This window comes from Rousettus aegyptiacus, unplaced genomic scaffold (genome assembly GCF_014176215.1).
Source record: "Rousettus aegyptiacus isolate mRouAeg1 unplaced genomic scaffold, mRouAeg1.p scaffold_m13_p_2, whole genome shotgun sequence".
Classification (NCBI taxonomy): domain Eukaryota; kingdom Metazoa; phylum Chordata; class Mammalia; order Chiroptera; family Pteropodidae; genus Rousettus; species Rousettus aegyptiacus.
Genome location: NW_023416295.1, coordinates 95,324,895 through 95,342,362, shown reverse-complemented (window position 1 = coordinate 95,342,362; position 17,468 = coordinate 95,324,895). Strand labels below are relative to the sequence as shown.

Genomic DNA, 17,468 nt, shown 5'->3' with positions numbered 1-17,468 from the left:
AGTGGTTTTAAGTTCATAGCAAAATCGAGCACACAGTAGAGATATTCCTTATACTCCCTGACCCTACACTTGCACAGCCTCCCCAATTATCGACGTGTGGGGTATGTTTGGTGCACTTGATGCACCTACAGTGACACATTATCACCAAAAGTTTATAGAGTACATTAGGATTCACTTTTGGTATTGTACAGTCAATGAGTTTTAACTAGTTGTAAAAATGGGGTTAATAGTACTTAATTTATAAAGATCATTGTGAGAATCAAACTAAATCATATCATGGGTGTAAAGCTAATTACCTGCCTGGCACAGAGTAAAAACCTATTAAATGGAGTTAATACAAATTTTCACATGAAGGTCATCAGTAAACGCCTGGCTGTTAAACTCTCTTGAGACTTCTCTTGTTCTCTTTTAGCTCAGCCCAGAGCCTCTAGTCAGGGAGGAGATAATTCCGCCAGAGATGAGTTCTAGAGATTCCTTAAAGTCCATGAAGATTTACTGTGCTGCTGAGAGGAATTTAAATTATAAGTTTGGTTCTTGGATGAAGAAGGGTTAGGAGAAGCAGGGATAAAATACACGGACGTTCACAGAACCCTCAAGGTGGGTCACAGGACAAGAAGTTCTGCTTTGGATGACTTGCCAAGAGAAACAGAAGGGGAAGGGAAAGTGCAGAAGGGAAAAAATCAGAGTGTGGGGGGTGAGCTGCTGCTTGAGTTACTGTGAATGTGAAATAAAGAAACCTTCTCAGTGAAAGTTTCTCAAAGGAGATCTTTAATACTGCAAACCATCGAGTATGCAAACTAAAGTAGCCTGTATATTTATATTCCCTTCTCCTTCATTCTGCTTATCTTTGGACACTGTCACAGAGGGTAGCCTGGGAAAGTTAAAAGGAAAAAAACTCCAGCTTCTCTCATTTTTAACTTGTGCCATGTGCTCTCAGTTGCTCCTCCAACAACCAAGTCCTCCCCCTGCTGTTCTGACAACATTTAGAGTCCAAACGACAGTACTTACATCCCTGTTTCATATACGACTAGTCTGTAAGCCCTTTGAGAACGAGAATCATGGCTTCTACTTCTGAACCTCCCATAGGAGTTGGCCCATGCAGACAAGCACAGAGTGGGTGATCCGGGGCTTCTGAGGGGGGCCCCTTCTGCATGGTGTAGAGCTGGGTTCCCCCAAACCAAGTGAGATGCCCAAAGAGATTCTTGTTAGAAAACCTGTGGATAACTCAGACCCCAGTGCGTGAGATGCAAAACTGGAAGTGCAGTTACCGAGCACTTGTCATAATGTGATATCAATTGTTTTGTGATCTTAGGTGAGTAATTTCCTATCTGTTACCTTATTTGACTCATCTGCAAAACAGGGAGAACAATTTTATAAAAGAACATGTATTCACTTTTTTCCTGATTAAAAAAAGTAATATATATATATACATATACATATATATATATGTGTATATATATTATGGAAAATGTAGAATACACAGAAAAATAAAGGATAAAATAAAAATCACCCTTAAAACCACCCGAAAACAAACATTGTTAACATTTTGGTTTATTGCTTTTCGATTCTTTCCTTTGGGGTGTGTGTGTGTGTGTGTGTCTGTGTGTGTGAATTCCCAGAACCAGCTACATAATTTAATTTGCAAGGCCCAGTGTAAAATGAAAATGTAGAGCTCTTTCTTCAAAAATTATTACAAATTTTAAGATGGCAACAGTAAAGCATTAAACAAAGTACAAACCCTTTACAAGCACCAGGCCCCATATGACTAAATAGTCATATATGTGCCCACGAAGCTGGCTTTTTACATTCTCTCCTCAAAGTAATAAAATTATTTATTGACTGCTTTATATGTATCAAATATTTTACATAAATTAGTTCTAATTTAATTCAACTTCCTCAAAATAAATGTAAATATTTCCCCACTCCCTCCACTTTTCAGATAAGACAACTGAGGACCAGAGAATTTAAATCACTGGCCCAACTTTATATGGCTAGTAAGCAGCAGAGACCATATTTACACCTAATCTTTCTGATTGCAAGTCCATGCTTTCTTTAACTACAGCACACTGCCTCCCATGGTAACTTATAAATTAGTAAAAAAAATTTAGTAACATTGAGATTATATTGTAAATATTATATTGCATTCTTTTCCATTTTATAGCATGAATACCTTTTTTCCCTATGAGTCTTAGCCCATTCAGGTTGCTGTAACAAAATACCACAGACTCAGTAGCTTACAAATAATAAAAATTTATTGCTCACAGTTCTGGAGGCTGGAAGTCTGAAATCAAGGTGCCAGCATAGTCAGGTGGGAGCCCTCCTCCAAGTCACAGACTGCCTGTTGTATCCTTACATAATGGAAGGGGCTAGGGAGCTCTGTGGGATCTCTTTTATAAGAGCACTGATCTTCACCAGGGCTCCATCCTCATGATGTAATCACTTCCTTAAGGTCACACCTACTAATACCATTTCATTTGGAATTAGGATTTCAACATATGAATTTTGAGGGGACACAAACATTCAGACCATAGATCATGTCATTAAATATAGGAGGAAAACAGTCCCTATTTGTGAGAAATATTGAAGTTTCGGATGACAAAGTGCTGAAAATAATTCCATTGAAAGATTATATTAAATACAAATCACCAGTGAAGCAAAGCAGGAACATGCAGCCAGTGGAAACTTAACCCATATCTGCCATCTGATAAATAGAAAATAAACATCTCGTTCTCCTTGCTCTGAATGTTCTCCACATTAAAGAAGATAGCTTTTTATATCCCCAACGGCCAAGAAGATTTTTATCAGTTTTACTTTCTACAATTTGCGAAATAAAAGCAATAGAGTTTATTTTCCAAATACAAATAATGTTATTATATGGAATATAATTTTGAACCTCTCAGACAGATACACACACGTATGCATACACACAAATATCCCAATGGGGGAACGTACTCCCCTCTACTTCTTGACATTCATTGAGCTACATGTTAAAAGAGCTGGTTCTGAAGCTAATAACAGAAATCTTACAATATACCACTCCAGACTTTGGGAAATTTCCTTAATCATTATAAGTCTCAGTAGGCTTTAATTCTTTAGTGAAAACTGCAATCAGGTTTGTGGTGCTGGGGGGCAGGAAGTGGGAGAGGAGTAAGGTCTATCACTGTACATACTTCTATCGGCATCACTATATATGTGTGTGTATATATATGTATTTGCTACCAAACTGTGGTTTAAAGAAAGACATTTAGTGTACTGCTACTTTTTTGAAGGGGAAAGAAAAATCACAAAATATAACCCACACCTTAGGGGTGTTTGAGGGAAAGAATACTCAGGTAGTTGTTTGTCTCTCAAGTCAACTGAGTCTTGAAGAGCTGGATTAGGGACACCAGCCTGAGGCCTCTTCTTTAACAAGAGCTGATGATGTAATCTCTCTCCCAGAAGATGAAAGGCATCAGAATAAAAAAAAAAAAATCCCTTCTCATTTGGTATTATGTTTCCACTCATTTAGAAAGTGTATCTTTCTAGATGACATGGTGACCTTTACTAACAAGCACTCTTAACCCAATGTTGTATGAAGAGATTTAATAAGAAATAACATTATTATACTTTAAATTTATACAATGCGTGTACAAAGTGTTTTCCCCCCAAGTCCCTGTGTCTCAAGGATCTCCACTACAACTATAACCCTAGGTCAATCACAATGAATTAGAAAAGGACAGGGATGGTTTGGGTCCCTGTGTCATGTGCAGTGGCACTATTTTCTCTGTTATGGGCATATATATATAGTGATGCCGATGGGCACCCTTCCGGCCCTGCCCTTGGAGCTTTTCTTTCTCTCTCTATCTGCTCTTCACTAGCACACACCTCGTGCCTTTTCTCATTAATAATAACTAACCTGAGTTTGGAACTTAAGCATTTACCGGTACTTTCACAGACATTGCATTTGGGACTGCATGACAACCTGAGAGTCACTTTCATTTCACAGATGAGGACGAGTGGCTTGCCCATTGTCAGACACTAGTTAACAGCAGAGCCAAGGCTTACACACGAGTCTTTTTTACATCAAAACTTCTCTCATTCTTTCCTCTGTACCTCATTGCCTTGTTCAGCCAGGCATAAAAATCTATTCTGAACTCCCTTGAACTTGGCTGAGTTAACATTTTCCTTCCTTGCTCCATTCTGTTTCACCCCCTCCACACCAGTAGTTTTCTCTACACTTCTCACTCACAGCATTTTGCCACTTCCTCCTCCATCCTAGTTAAGCCTGCAGTTTTCTAGCACTTTCAACTTTACTTTGAAAAGCTTACAAATGGGAAAGACCCTTATACTTTTCTGCCTTTGATTTCTCCCCCTACTTGAAGTGAACGCCTACTTGAGAAACTGAGAATCCTTTTAATTACAAATGAGTTACATTTTGGTTTTAGTTCTCTTTATGATTTTTGAATTATTAATATAGTATAAGTCTATTATAGACTATTTGGAGACTCAAGAAAAGGAAAAAAAATACCATAAATAACTTCATCATCTTAACACACTCCTGCACGTAGTCTATTTTGATGATGATGCTTTAGGAAAAACTTCACTCTCCACTTACTCCTGTAATTACCATACTATTTTTGCATTTAGAATGTCTTTCTAAACTAATGGTCCCTTTTCACGACATTACTGCCAATTCATTAGCACAGGGCACCATTGAGTGCTCTGCTTTGGTCTTTTAGAGTAAAGACAAATCCTGTTTCATTGAAAGGACTGGTCGGCTTATTTTAAAGAGTTCTGTTGTCCACTTGGTCAAAGAAGGCCTCTATGAGGAGAGCACTTGGACTTGCTGATCTTTGGGTAACAATAATGGGGCTTAACCTAACACTTAATACAGCCTTGTCCAGATCTGGCCATTTAAAAGTTCTTTGTAATTTAGGCAAATCCAGAATATTCTTCTATTCAGGGAAGAGGTTACTTAGGTATAGACAAAATATATAAACTATATCTATACATTTAGAAGAACTCTTCATAGCTTTGTTTAAAATGCCCTTGCTTTGGCTATGTATGTATGTATATATATATGTCAAATTATAATACAGATACAAAAAACGTTAGAGATAGAAGTGACTTCAATGGTCGTGGTGGGTGATGTGTAGGTGAAAGATATACCAGGATCACTGAGAGATGGCCACATATGTAACAGTTAAGCATCAGATTAAAAATGTTAAGAACTACTATAAATCAACAGGAAAAACATAAACAATGCAACTGGCAGAGAATTTGAACAGGTAATCTACAGAAAAAGAAACTCTGTTGTTAAATATGAAAAAATGCTCCACTTCACCAGTGATCAGACTCATGCAACTTAAAATGACAATGAGATACAATTTCATACTCATGGGATTGGTTGAAAGTAAAATGTCTGAAAATAGCAATTGTCAGTAAAGATGTAGGAAAAAGAGAACTGTTATAAATATCTGGTGGAAATTACAAAGTTCATTTAGAAAAGTTGAAAGTGTTCATGCTCTAAGTCCTTCCAATCCATTTCAGGGTTATACTTTAAGCAGACTTAACAGATTCTTCATCTGAACAGAACACAGACAATTATTTGAGTGACTATTTTTTCTACTCTCCCAAAGATGATACATAACTAGTATCATTCTAGACACATAGGAAAGAAGTTAACTCATTACATACAGTGATTTCATTATGACTTTAAGATTTATCCTGTTAAACCCAATTGATAAAGACTGCCAGGTAATATCTCAAACATATTTACAATATCACACTACCAGTAATAATAAAAAATTGAAAAGGGAAGAGATATATAAATCACAGTATATAGAATTCTATGCAGCAGTTTAAATAAATGAACCAGAGCCAAATGGTTCAAAATAGAGAAATCCCGAAAACAGGACAAATATTTTATAAAATATAAATATAACACATATTTTTTTAAAAGCTTATTTTTTAACAATATTTTTTTATTTTTCAATTACAATTGATATACAATATCATATTAGTTTCAGGTGTACAATATAGTGATTAGACACCCTGATAAATCTAGTATCCGTCTGACACTGTATAGTTATTATAATATTATTGACTATATTTTTTATGCTATACTTTACATCTCCATGACTATGTTGTAACTACTAATTTGTACTTCTTAATGCCTTCCCTTTTTTTACCCACCCCCCAAATCCCCTCCCATATGACAACCACCAAAATGTTTTCTGAATCTATGAGTTTGTTTCTATTTCATTTATTTTGTTCTTTAGATTCCACATGTAAATGAAATCATATGACACTTCTCTTTCTCTATCTGACTCACTCCACTCAGCACAACACCCTCTAGATCCATCCATGTGTTTGCAGATGGTAAGAACATTCTTTTTTGTTGCTCAGTAATATTCCATTGTATAGATGTACCACCATGTCTTTACTCATTCATCCATTGATGGATACCCAGGTTGTCTCCATATCTTGGCTATTGTGAATAATGCTGCCATGGATATATGAATTCACATGTCCTTTTAAAGTAGTGTTTTGTGTTTCTTCGGATAAATACCCAGAAATATGATTACTCAGTCCTTTTTGTCTCTTGTTATAGCCTTTGGTTTAAAGCCTTTGTCTGGTATAAGTATTGCTACCTCATCTTTTTTTTTTAATTTTCATTTTTATAAAATATCTTTTTTCATCTTTTTCAGTTTGTACATATCTTTCAATCTAAAGTAAGTCTCTTGTAGGCAGCATAGGTAAGAGTCTTGTTTTCTTATCCATTCAGCCACCCTATGACTTTTGATTGGATTGTTTAGGTCACTTACATTTAAAGCAATTATAGATAGCTACGTAGTTATTACTATTTTATTACTATTATTTTTTATCCTTTTTTTCTTCTTCCTCTTAAAGAAGTCCTCTAACATTTCTTGTAATACTGTTCGGTAGTGATGAACTCCTTTGGCTGTTTCTTGTCTGGAAAGCTCTTTATCTGTCTTTTGATTCTAAATAATAGCTTTGCTGAGTAGAGTAATCTTGTTTGTAGGTCCTTGCTTTTTACCACTTTGAATATTTGGTGCCTATTTCTCCTGGCCTGCAAAGTCTCTATTGGGAAATCAGATGAGAGTCTTATGGGAACTTCCTTATAGGTAACTAGATACTTTTTTCTTGCTGCTTTTAAGATTCTTTGTCTTTAACCTTTGGAATTTTAATTATAATGTGTCTTGGTGTGGGCCTCTTTGGGTTCATCTTGTTTGGAACTTTATGCTTCCTGACTTGTATGTCTATTTCTTTTCCCAGGTTAGGGAGGTTTTCAGTCATTATTTCTTCAAATAGATTTTCAATTCCTTGCTATCTCTACTTCTGGTACCCATATAATATGAATGTTACACTTGATGGTATCCTAAAGATTCCTTAAAGTACCCTCATTTTTAAAATATTATTTATTATTATTTATTATTATTTATACCTAGAGCACCTGGTCTTCCTAGGTGGTCTCTCATCCAAGTACTAACTTCCAAGAACAGACAGAATTGGGTTTGTTCAGGGTGGCATGGCTGTAGACTATGGACTGTGACTCCACCAGGGCTCGAACCTAGGACCTTCTGCATGTAAAGCAGACATGGTAACCACTACACTATGGAACCACACCCAGAGTACCCTCATTTTTTAATTCTTTTTTATTTTTACTTTTATGATTGGGTGTTTTCTTATCTTCTAAATCACTGATTTGATTCTCTGCTTCATCTAATCTGATTCTAACATATTCTTTATTTCGGTTATTGTATTATTTATTTCAGACTGGTTCTTTTTTTATGTTTACTATCACCATTTTTGTGTTTCCTATCTCTGTTGAAGTACTCACTGAGATCACTGAGCTTTTTTTTTTTTTTTTTTTTAATGCTTACAGTACCTGGTATTCCTAGGTGGTCTCCCATCCAAGTACTAACCAGGCCCAACCTTGCTTAGTTTCCGAGATCAGATGAGATAGAGCACGTTCAAGGTAGCATGGCCGTAGACTCATTGAGCATCCTTATAACCAATGTTTTACTACATCTGGTGGATTGCTCGTCTCCATTTTGTTTAGTTCTTTTTCTGGATTTTTGTTCTGATCTTTCACTGGGGACAGGTTTCTTTGTCTCTTCATTTTGGCTATCTCCCTCTGTTAGTGTCTATGTATTAGGTAGAACTGCTTCTGGTTTGGTAGCGTGGTCTTATATAGCAGGTGTCCTGTGATGCCCAGTGGCACAGTCTCCCTGGTCACTTGAGTTGGGCGCACCAGGTGTGTTTTTTGTATGGGTTGTGTGAGCCCTCTTATTATAGTCGAGCCTTGGTTGCTATTGTCACATCAAAGGAAAGGACTGACCCATAGACAGATTGATTGTGAGGACTGACTGGTGACAGCAGTGGAGAAACTGCTGTGCAGAGGCTGACTCTATGGAGCAGGATTCACTTTAGCAGGGCTCTGGTCCCTGCTCAGTTTGCCTTTTGGGTGTGTCACCCTCAGATGTGGCTCCAGTGGTGGTCTGGCTCAGTTGGAAGCCTGCCGTGGGGTGTGCTATCCGGGGATTTCCTGGGAGAGGCCCTGTCACAGGTCAAGTTCATCCACAGCCTATGCCTTGCCCAGGGCCACCTGGCATGAGCCACCGAGCAATCTGCACATGGCTGCCACTTGTTCTGGACTTGGAGGTGGTTCGAGAGGCCAAGCCACTAACCAAGGCCAGATGCTGCTAGTGCCAGACTTGTGACTGCTCAGCACGAGGTACCGGGCACACTGAGGCTAGATGCTGCTTGTTTGGGTTTTATGAACCTTTGAGGGATTTTAGGAAAGCCCATAGCATGAGCCAAGACAGGCTATTTGAATGGAAAAGCCACAGGAAGTGGCTTGGGTGGGCCTGCAAGTTTGTGGGGTCTCAGGGAGTCACCAGAGCAGGGAGATCAGTATTAGCCAGGTTGATGGTCAGTCAGATATGGCACTTGTCTACATCTACACTCTGGGAGTTGGGAGGGCCCAACAAAGAAACAATGGTTTATGCTAGCACTTCTGTCTGGGAGGAAGCTTCCCCTCAATCTGTTGCCCTGAAGCTAGATAATTCGGTTCTTCCCTGTAAGTCCCTGGCGCCTTTTGAGCTGCTGTCCCAGTGAGTTCTGGAGTCCATCAGTGAGTAATTCCATCTGAGGGCCCTTTAAGAAGTGTGCCTAGAACTCCAGCAGCCATCCTCTCACTCAGCCACAGTCTCTGTTGGTTTTCACAGCCAGAAGTCGTGGGTACTTCTCTTCTCGTCACTTGACCCCTGGGCTGGGGAGCCTGGCGTGAGGCTGAGACTCCTCGCTCTCTTGGGGAGTCCTCCACAGTTATGATATCCCTCCTGATTTTTAACTGCCACACATGGGTGTGGGACCAGCTCATTCTGTGTCTCCACCCCCCTATCAGCCTGGAGGAGGCTTCTTCTCTATGTTCTTAGTTATAGGACTTCTGTTCAGCTAAACTTCAGGTGATTTTGAATGATGGCTGTTTTGTACTTTAGTTGCAATTTTGATGTGGTCACGAGAGGAGGCAAACACAGCATTTACCTATTCTGCCATTCTGACCTCAATCTATAAATGTTTATTTTGTAGTAACAATATAAAATGAGGTCTAGATGTGCACTAAATTCACAATAGTGTCTTCCTCTGAGTGGAGAGGAAAATAGATCTTGGGAGAGAAGCAAAGTAGACCGTGACAGTCATTGGGTCTGTTCATGAATACTCTGGCTTTTCTTGCAGGTATATTCTTTGAAGTTAGGCATGACAATATGACTTACCTCGGGCAATGATATGTGAGTGGAAGTATTACTTCTGGATGGAAGATTTAAAAACCAAATACACAATTTATTATGTTGTTTGTTTGTTTGTTTGTTTTCTGTAGTAACTAACAGTTTTATTATTTCAGACTACTTCTTCAGCTCGAGTCCTGGAGTAAACATGTGTCATGATTGAGAAATAGACTTTTGTTGTTTTCAGCCGCTAAAATTGTGGGATTTTTAAAGGGGGTAAGATAATGTAGAAGGCATGTGTACTTTGAATAATCTCTTCAGATGCATTTGATATGCTTCCCTGCCTCTTCTCTGATCTAAAAGGCAGTTTCTTCATTTTATAAGTGAGGAAACTGTGGCCCAGAAAGAATAAGTTCTTCATCAAAGACCAATCTAATGCCATAGTCAGTAAGCCTTGCTATAATAATCTTGACTCCAATTTAAACTTTTTACAGGAAATGGTCCTATGAAGCTTTTCTACATTTACTGTTAAGCTACTGTTCAAGACATTGTCCATTTTATTGCACAATAACTCCTAAAATAAGATCTTATGTGTGAAAAAAATTTTTTTTAAAGAATGTAGTCCAGGAAAATTGTTTTCTATTGTGGATAAATTGTAGGCATCCATCTTTTTTTTACAACTTGTTTTTCTTTTTGTTATGGTTACCAGGCAACTCAGAGACAAAAGTATATTCAGTGTGTATGGTAGCCTTCTTGATGTGCTTCTTCTTGCAACCCTGATACTAAATTTGCTGTATGTATACCCTTTGTTTAAGCTATTTCAAACCTCTTCAGAAAACAAAAGTGAATAAAGCATGACCCCTCTATTACACTATCTTCTTGTCAGGCTCTCTCTGTTGACTGTGCTTCATCTCTCCTGCAATGAGGAAACCTCAGCTGCAGAAGAGGCCTACACTTCAGTCCTTAACATGACTACAATGTTAAGTAAAAAGCCTGATATTATCCAGGTTAGTTTATAACCTGGGATCAGCTTTGATAACCCACATCAGTATTAATCAGGATGCTCTCTCTGTGGATAAATATCTTTTGGGTCTACTTCATATTTCTAAAGCAGATATTTCCATGACTATCTTTTCCTTTCTTCCCCACACAGTATTTTATATTAATAACCAAATGAGAAACACAGAGTCTAGGTAATGCAAAGGGCTAAGTAATACAACTAAACCTGTAAACGTAAGCAAAGGAATCACTTCAGTAGCGAAAAACAACCTGTGCTGGGGACAGGATACTTCGGTTCTATTTCTCAGAGTGCTATTGTTTTTGCTGTATGACTGGGCCTCAGTAGGATTTGGTTTCATTTCTGTATAATATGACATTTCTTCTAATTCTAACTTTCTATCAATATCAATATTTTATTTTGAAAAATTAGAAATAATTACTTTCTTGTATTATTTTGTTTTCAAAAAGGAGAAAACACACAAATTTTTAAAAGAACCAAAGAACCAGATAAAGAATTGAAATATTACGCATTAGCAAGCATGTAATCAAAGACAGGCTGTGGGGAAATCAGTTCCCCAGGCATGCAACAGCTTGTGATACAAGAATGGAATTTTAGTCTCCAGGGTGGAACTACGGTGATGTGGGGGTAGAATAATTTCAGACATGGTTATTTTTCAGCATTCCAAGATGAACTTAATTTTCTAATTGAAAGGAATTCGAGGAGTAGAATTCATGCCAATATAATCAACTAAGGCCCTATTTTCCAACTAGTATTCTGAGGTAAACTATCTGAAGAATTGGTAAGTAGGTATACCCAGTGGTCATATTTGGAAAATTAAGTATTCTTTATCTCTCTGCTGGATAATAATAATGCACATTAGCAAATTACAGGTTGCGAAGTCTTGCAGAAAAGAAATCTGTTTTAACTTTTTTTAATCTAGTGTTCATACTGTATTTGCACATGGAACATTTCTGCTCATTTCTAGGAATGCCTTTCACACTAGCATGGGGAATATTACACTAAAACCATAATTTCCTTTTAATCAGTAGTCCTGGACTCTTCTGTGTGGTTCTGCCACAGTGTTGCTGAGTAACTGGGTCAGGCCTGTTGGGATCTTGATTCCCTACCCGAAAATTGAGGAAGATAACATTTGTCCACACTTTATAGGGATGAGTTAGAGAATGTCCACAAGGGCTTTGAACACCTTGAAAACCTTGTTCTATAGAAACAATGTCATTATCTCAGTCACATCAGCACAATAGAATAATGTCATATCATTAATACAACAAATTTGGATCTAGCAGATGCTTCACACTCAGCTCCCTATCCTGGTCTCTGAAGGAATTTATATAAATTCCATACATTTCAGGAAGCAAACCCATGTCATGCTGGTACCTGTTTCAAACATAGATTGAGAAGAGAAGAAAGGAAATAAAGAAGAATCAACAAAGGGCAAAACTAGAGGGAACAATAATAGTAAATATCTATTCAGTATTTACTGTGCTAGACATTATTGTGCTAAGCATTTGAAACATACCAGACTTAAAATTACCCCATGTAATCCTCACCAAAATCCTGAGAAAGACATGCTTTTTATGACAAAATTGAAGTTTAAAGAGATTAAGTGTCTTGTCCAAGGTCATACAGATATTAAGTGGTATGGTTAATACCTGAACCAGGCCTGTCTGACTCCAATGTCCACACTACACTACTGTTTCCTAAGGTGATACAGAAGAGGTAATCTTAGGTGATAAAAAAAATTATTGTAATAGTTTCACATTTATATATATATTAGTGAAATATAACATACACAGCAAATCCATTGTTTCATTAATGAATATCATAGGTGAGGATAAGCAAGAAAATTTTAAGTGTATTTTAAAAAAATATTAAGAAAAGCATAGTACAAGTGGTATGTAGAAATGTCAAGAATTATAAAGCTAGTGACTGAAGTTGGTGAATCTCTACAATGTACCTTTTTGCCTCCCAAAAGAGAGATTAGTGGGAAGAAAAAAAAAGTGAAAGACTAGTTGGATTAACTTTAACAAGGCTTTGGGAATGTTTCTGTTCCCAACCAAATAAAAATGTCCCCTAGGTTTTTCAGAAGGAAGTGAATGTGAAGACATAAAATTCTGTGAAGGATGAAGGCTGGCAATGGTTGCTGTGTTTACCTTGATGGGGGTGGAAGGTGGGGCAGAAGAAAATATCTATGATTGTGAGATCTGATTCACAGGAAATCACAGACTGAAAAGAACTACCTCCTACAGAGAAGGAAACAATGACTTTAAGTCCTTGGCAACCCTTTCCCAGACCTCCGAACCACACGCAGTTGCTTGGTTCATCTTTCAGCTCTGTGTAGAAGGAGAGGGTCTTACTTAAGATTTTGTGGTTGCAGAAGAAATCCACTCAACTGATTCAAGTCAAGGGGGCAAAAAGCAGAAGTAGAAGGATTTTGGTGGATTTACTGGGTTTCTTACAGATCACCAAAAGGTGGAACCAAGAGTGGGAATCAGGACCTAAGATTGCTGCCCATCTTTTTGAGTGTCTTATCTCTGCTTCTCTGAGGTTCTGCTTCATTTTCTCTCTTTCACAGCTTTATCAGGCATGACCATCTGGGCCTAGCTTTACACCACTTCACAATTCTAGCTTCTAAAGGACAGGTACCAGAGCTTCTATACTTTAATTCTAAATTGCCATAAGAGAGTGAGATTGGCCCAGCTTGATTCTGGAGTGAATTGCTGAACAGTGCATTATAGCTAGCCATAAGTATAATGGGATCTTCCAAAATCCAGCATCTTCACACTAGTTGGTATAATGTCCTGTGAATTCTAATACACAAGACTTGTGCCAGCTTCCATGAAATTAAGTTCTCTATGGTTCCCATCTTTCCTGCTCTTTCAGTTCAGCAAGTTGTATTTTGAAAGTTAGTATTTCAGATAAAGAAGTGGGTTTCCTGCATCAGTAGCAATGTTTCTTTCATTGTATCAACTCTGGTTTCCTTAAGGCTTGAGGGTGGGACGCTCATAGGGTGTTAAAGCTGGAATAATTTGGGACATAAGGAAAAAGAGTTAAGGATCTGGGAAATCAGTAATGGTTATAGAATACTCACTGGCACTGTGCAAAATGCTCTGGGGAACTGCTGAGTAATGACATTGATTATGATTATGATGATGGTAATAGTGACAAAAAAATAGAAAGGATGGACCTCATGAGAAGACATATGAGTATGGATAGAGCAAGAAGCACAAACAGTTATTTCCTTGTAATGAAAAGGAATCTTGATCTAAGGATTCAAAAGACTTGAGTTCTAGACTTGGCTTTCTGATCTCAGACTAATGACTTAGCTAGTTGGGGTCCTTTTCTATAAATATTGGGGTAATCCTCTAAGTCATAAATTTCTACAACCCTATAGTCTATGCCTGGACAAGAAAGAGGATTGTGTAGTAAATGGGGTGATCAGAGCCAGATGAGGATCAGAAAGGTCTGGTTTCTTAGTGGAGGTGAACTTTCAAGAAAGATTTGAAAGGTTTGAGAATAGGTTTTGGTAGAAAGGAGAAAGCAAGGTTGGGGTAATAGGGAAAGCCTAAGTTAATCACTTAGGAGTAGGAATGAGAAGTATGGTACTGAAGATAGAGCCCTAGACCAAAATATGATCTGGATAAATAATTTCTCTTTCCTGGGTCTCAGCTTTCTTTAGCTCTGTTTTTCAGAGAAGAAATCATATAGGAAAGGAAATGGCAATCAGGTTTGTATAGCTGAAGCAGAGTCTGATTTGAAGTATGAAAAAAGTTAAGGGGGGTTGGAGTGTGGAAGGCAGTGAGGTATCTTGAAACCTGTACTAAGGAATTTCCCTGGCTTAGAGCAGGGCTTTGGTTTTTACTGTTAAATTCCCTTTGGTTTTTACCATTACTATTCCAAGATTGCAACCTCTTCTTCCTCATTGTAAATGTTGGTTAACCTATTGAAGATTACCAGAGGAAAGGAATCAAAATTGGGACAAACTATTTTATACATTGCCAGAAAAAGCAGTTCCGACAGGGTTTAAGTACAGAAAGACAGTGTCCTTGCAAGCAACCAGAGAACATGAACTACAATCCTATGAAGGAAGCAAAAAGAGTAATTTCCAAAAAAAAAAAAATCCTTCCAATATGCGGAATTATAATCTCTGAACACAACAACTTGCTGGGCTCTATTTTGATTTTAATGACTGCATGACTCAAGATGAAGGGCTGGCAAGTTGAGACCTGAATTCTCCCTCAGCCATATCTAGTTGGAGTGGAGGGATGGTTGGCAGTAGTAGCTTTTACTCATCTTTTTTCAAATTAAGTCTTTAAGGCTCCTAGCAAGGCAACTGAAAGGAATTCTTAGTTCCTTAGGCTAAAAGAAAAGCTGACTAAAGGTAGAAGATAGGAGGGAAATAGGAGAATTAATGAGTCTAGAGAACTTACTTTTTAACTATATGTTAAGATAAAGGAAATAATCTGAGTTGTCTTTGAAGAATTTTGGTGTGTTTTCCCCGATAAAGCTACATCGGGACCAGAGTGCCAGCTTAACCAGCTTTCCTCATAGAGCTAGCCTGGAGTTGGGGATGGTGGAGAATGAATGATGAACATGATAATTATTTTCTCTGAGATAAAATCTTCAAGATCTATTCTATTCTAAAGACAGAAAACTGTCTCTGGGATTTTTTTTCATATTATACTCAGGAATGAATAATGAAAGGGAGAAAAATAAAAGAATATTAACATTTACTGAGGGCCTTTTATGTGCTAAGCCCTTTCTCATCTACTATTTCTTTTAATCTCTATATTTTTATAAATGAGGAAACTGGAGGGTCAGAGTATTTAAGTAACTTAAAGCCTCTTCATTATAAAAGGCAGGTGTGGGATTTGCCCCCAATTCTTCTACCAAGCCCTGGCTCTTTTCACATCAAAGGACAATGAATCAGGCCTACTGTAGAGCACTAGCCACTAAGAAGGCCAGATGAGGGCTTATGGCAGTGTTCTTAACCTTGAGGGTTTTAAAACCCAGGTTGCTGGACTTCAAGCCCTAAGATTCTAATCTTGTAGGTCTTGAGTGGGGCCTGAGGATTTATATTTTTACCAAGTTCTCAGGTGATGCTGATGCTGCCTGCCAGTCCATCCAGGTTCATACTTTGAGAATCACTGGCTTAGAGCTAATGAATATTCAATAACGGAAAATCATCTCCCAGTACAAGTTCTAAAGACAGTAGAGTAAGGGAACTAGGCAGTGTGAAGTCTAGCCCATCCTATAGTGTCATTAAAATAGAATTTTCCATGTTCTGACAGCTGATAGGACCATGTTTTCTTAATTTCTGGTTTCATGGCAAGACTTCACCAGCAAAACAGTCTTATTTGCTAATATGTACAATTACAGGAGTCTGTATTTGTGAATTTGTCTACTTGTTAAAATTTATTTGTAACCCCAATTCAATCGTAGCAGTGCTTTTGAAGTCATACATAGACATATACAGAGCTGTGAAAATTTTGAGTTGCCCAAAGTACACGTACTTTTTCAGCTGAGGTCAAATGTGGTGACACTCTGCCTTCTTGTTTCAGCTCTCATTCTATAAAAAAGGTTCTGAAGTCCATTTAGTGCCATGTTTTTCACAGTTTTGTACTCCTCATGTATGATTTGACTGTTGAAAAAGGACTTCAAGCATAGTGCTGTCCAGTATTAAGTGCAAATAGGCTATGATGTGACTTACAGAGAAAATACATGTGTTAGATAAGCTTTATTCAGGCATGAGTTATAGTGCTATTGGTCATAAGTTTGATGTTAATGAATCAACAACATATTAAATAAGATGTCTTTTAACAGAAACACATAAATGATCAGTTGATAAAAATGTTGTGACCAGAGAGTTGTGGGAACCTAAGCTTGTATTTCCCCTTGGAGCAATGTTTCAGATTCACTAATTCAGTGTTTACAGTGACATCGTAGAGCATCACCACTGTGAAAAATGAGAATTGACTATACATTGTAAGGAATCTGAGGAAGTAAGGTGCAGGAAACAACCACAAAGATCAAGATAAGAAAAAAAGGAGAAAAACCTGAAAATTGACTCAAAGACTACATAAGGCATGGCAAATGCAAATATGCAATTTGTACGCAAACTGTTGTTTTTCTAATTATTTCATATGCAGAATATAGGAAAATATTAGTGATAATAGTCATTGTAACATCTCATCCTTCTCCTACTGTTTCCTAGGGGATAATATTTTGTGTTTAAAGAGTGACTTTCATGTCCTCTTCTTCATCAACTCTCTCTTTTGAGAACTGTCAGAACCCTCTGTTCTAATGCTAGGCTTCTCACATTCAGGACCCTGGCCCCTGAAGAGGAAGGGCAGGGGTTTCACAGCTGCTGTTATCTCACTCCTGCTGTAAACAGAGAACAATGGGTCCTGCTGATGAAGAGATGAGAATAATACTTCCATTATTGACACAGTGGCTTAAGATAGGGTTCCGAAATTGGGGATCAGTTCCTGCTCCTATTCTTTGGTTCTCAGTTTTCTCAGGAGCTTAGCCCCTTTTCAAAGATATGTTGTAATGCCGGGAAGCCAGAAGAGAAATCTAGTATCCAATAGGATGCAGGACCATACACACATTAAGAACGCAAATGTGGTCTGGAACTCAGACCATACTTGACAAAAAGAACTTTCTTTTCACGGGTCTGGGTGGGGTTAGCTCTACAGAATCCTACAGTCCTCAGC

General features: G+C 37.8%; 1 pseudogene; it reads right to left on the bottom strand.

Annotated features, from left to right (window-relative positions):
- Nucleotides 1-7,879: 7,879 nt before the first annotated feature.
- LOC118614338 lies at nucleotides 7,880-7,998 on the bottom strand (annotated as a pseudogene).
- Between the last annotated feature and the right edge of the window lie 9,470 nt (nucleotides 7,999-17,468).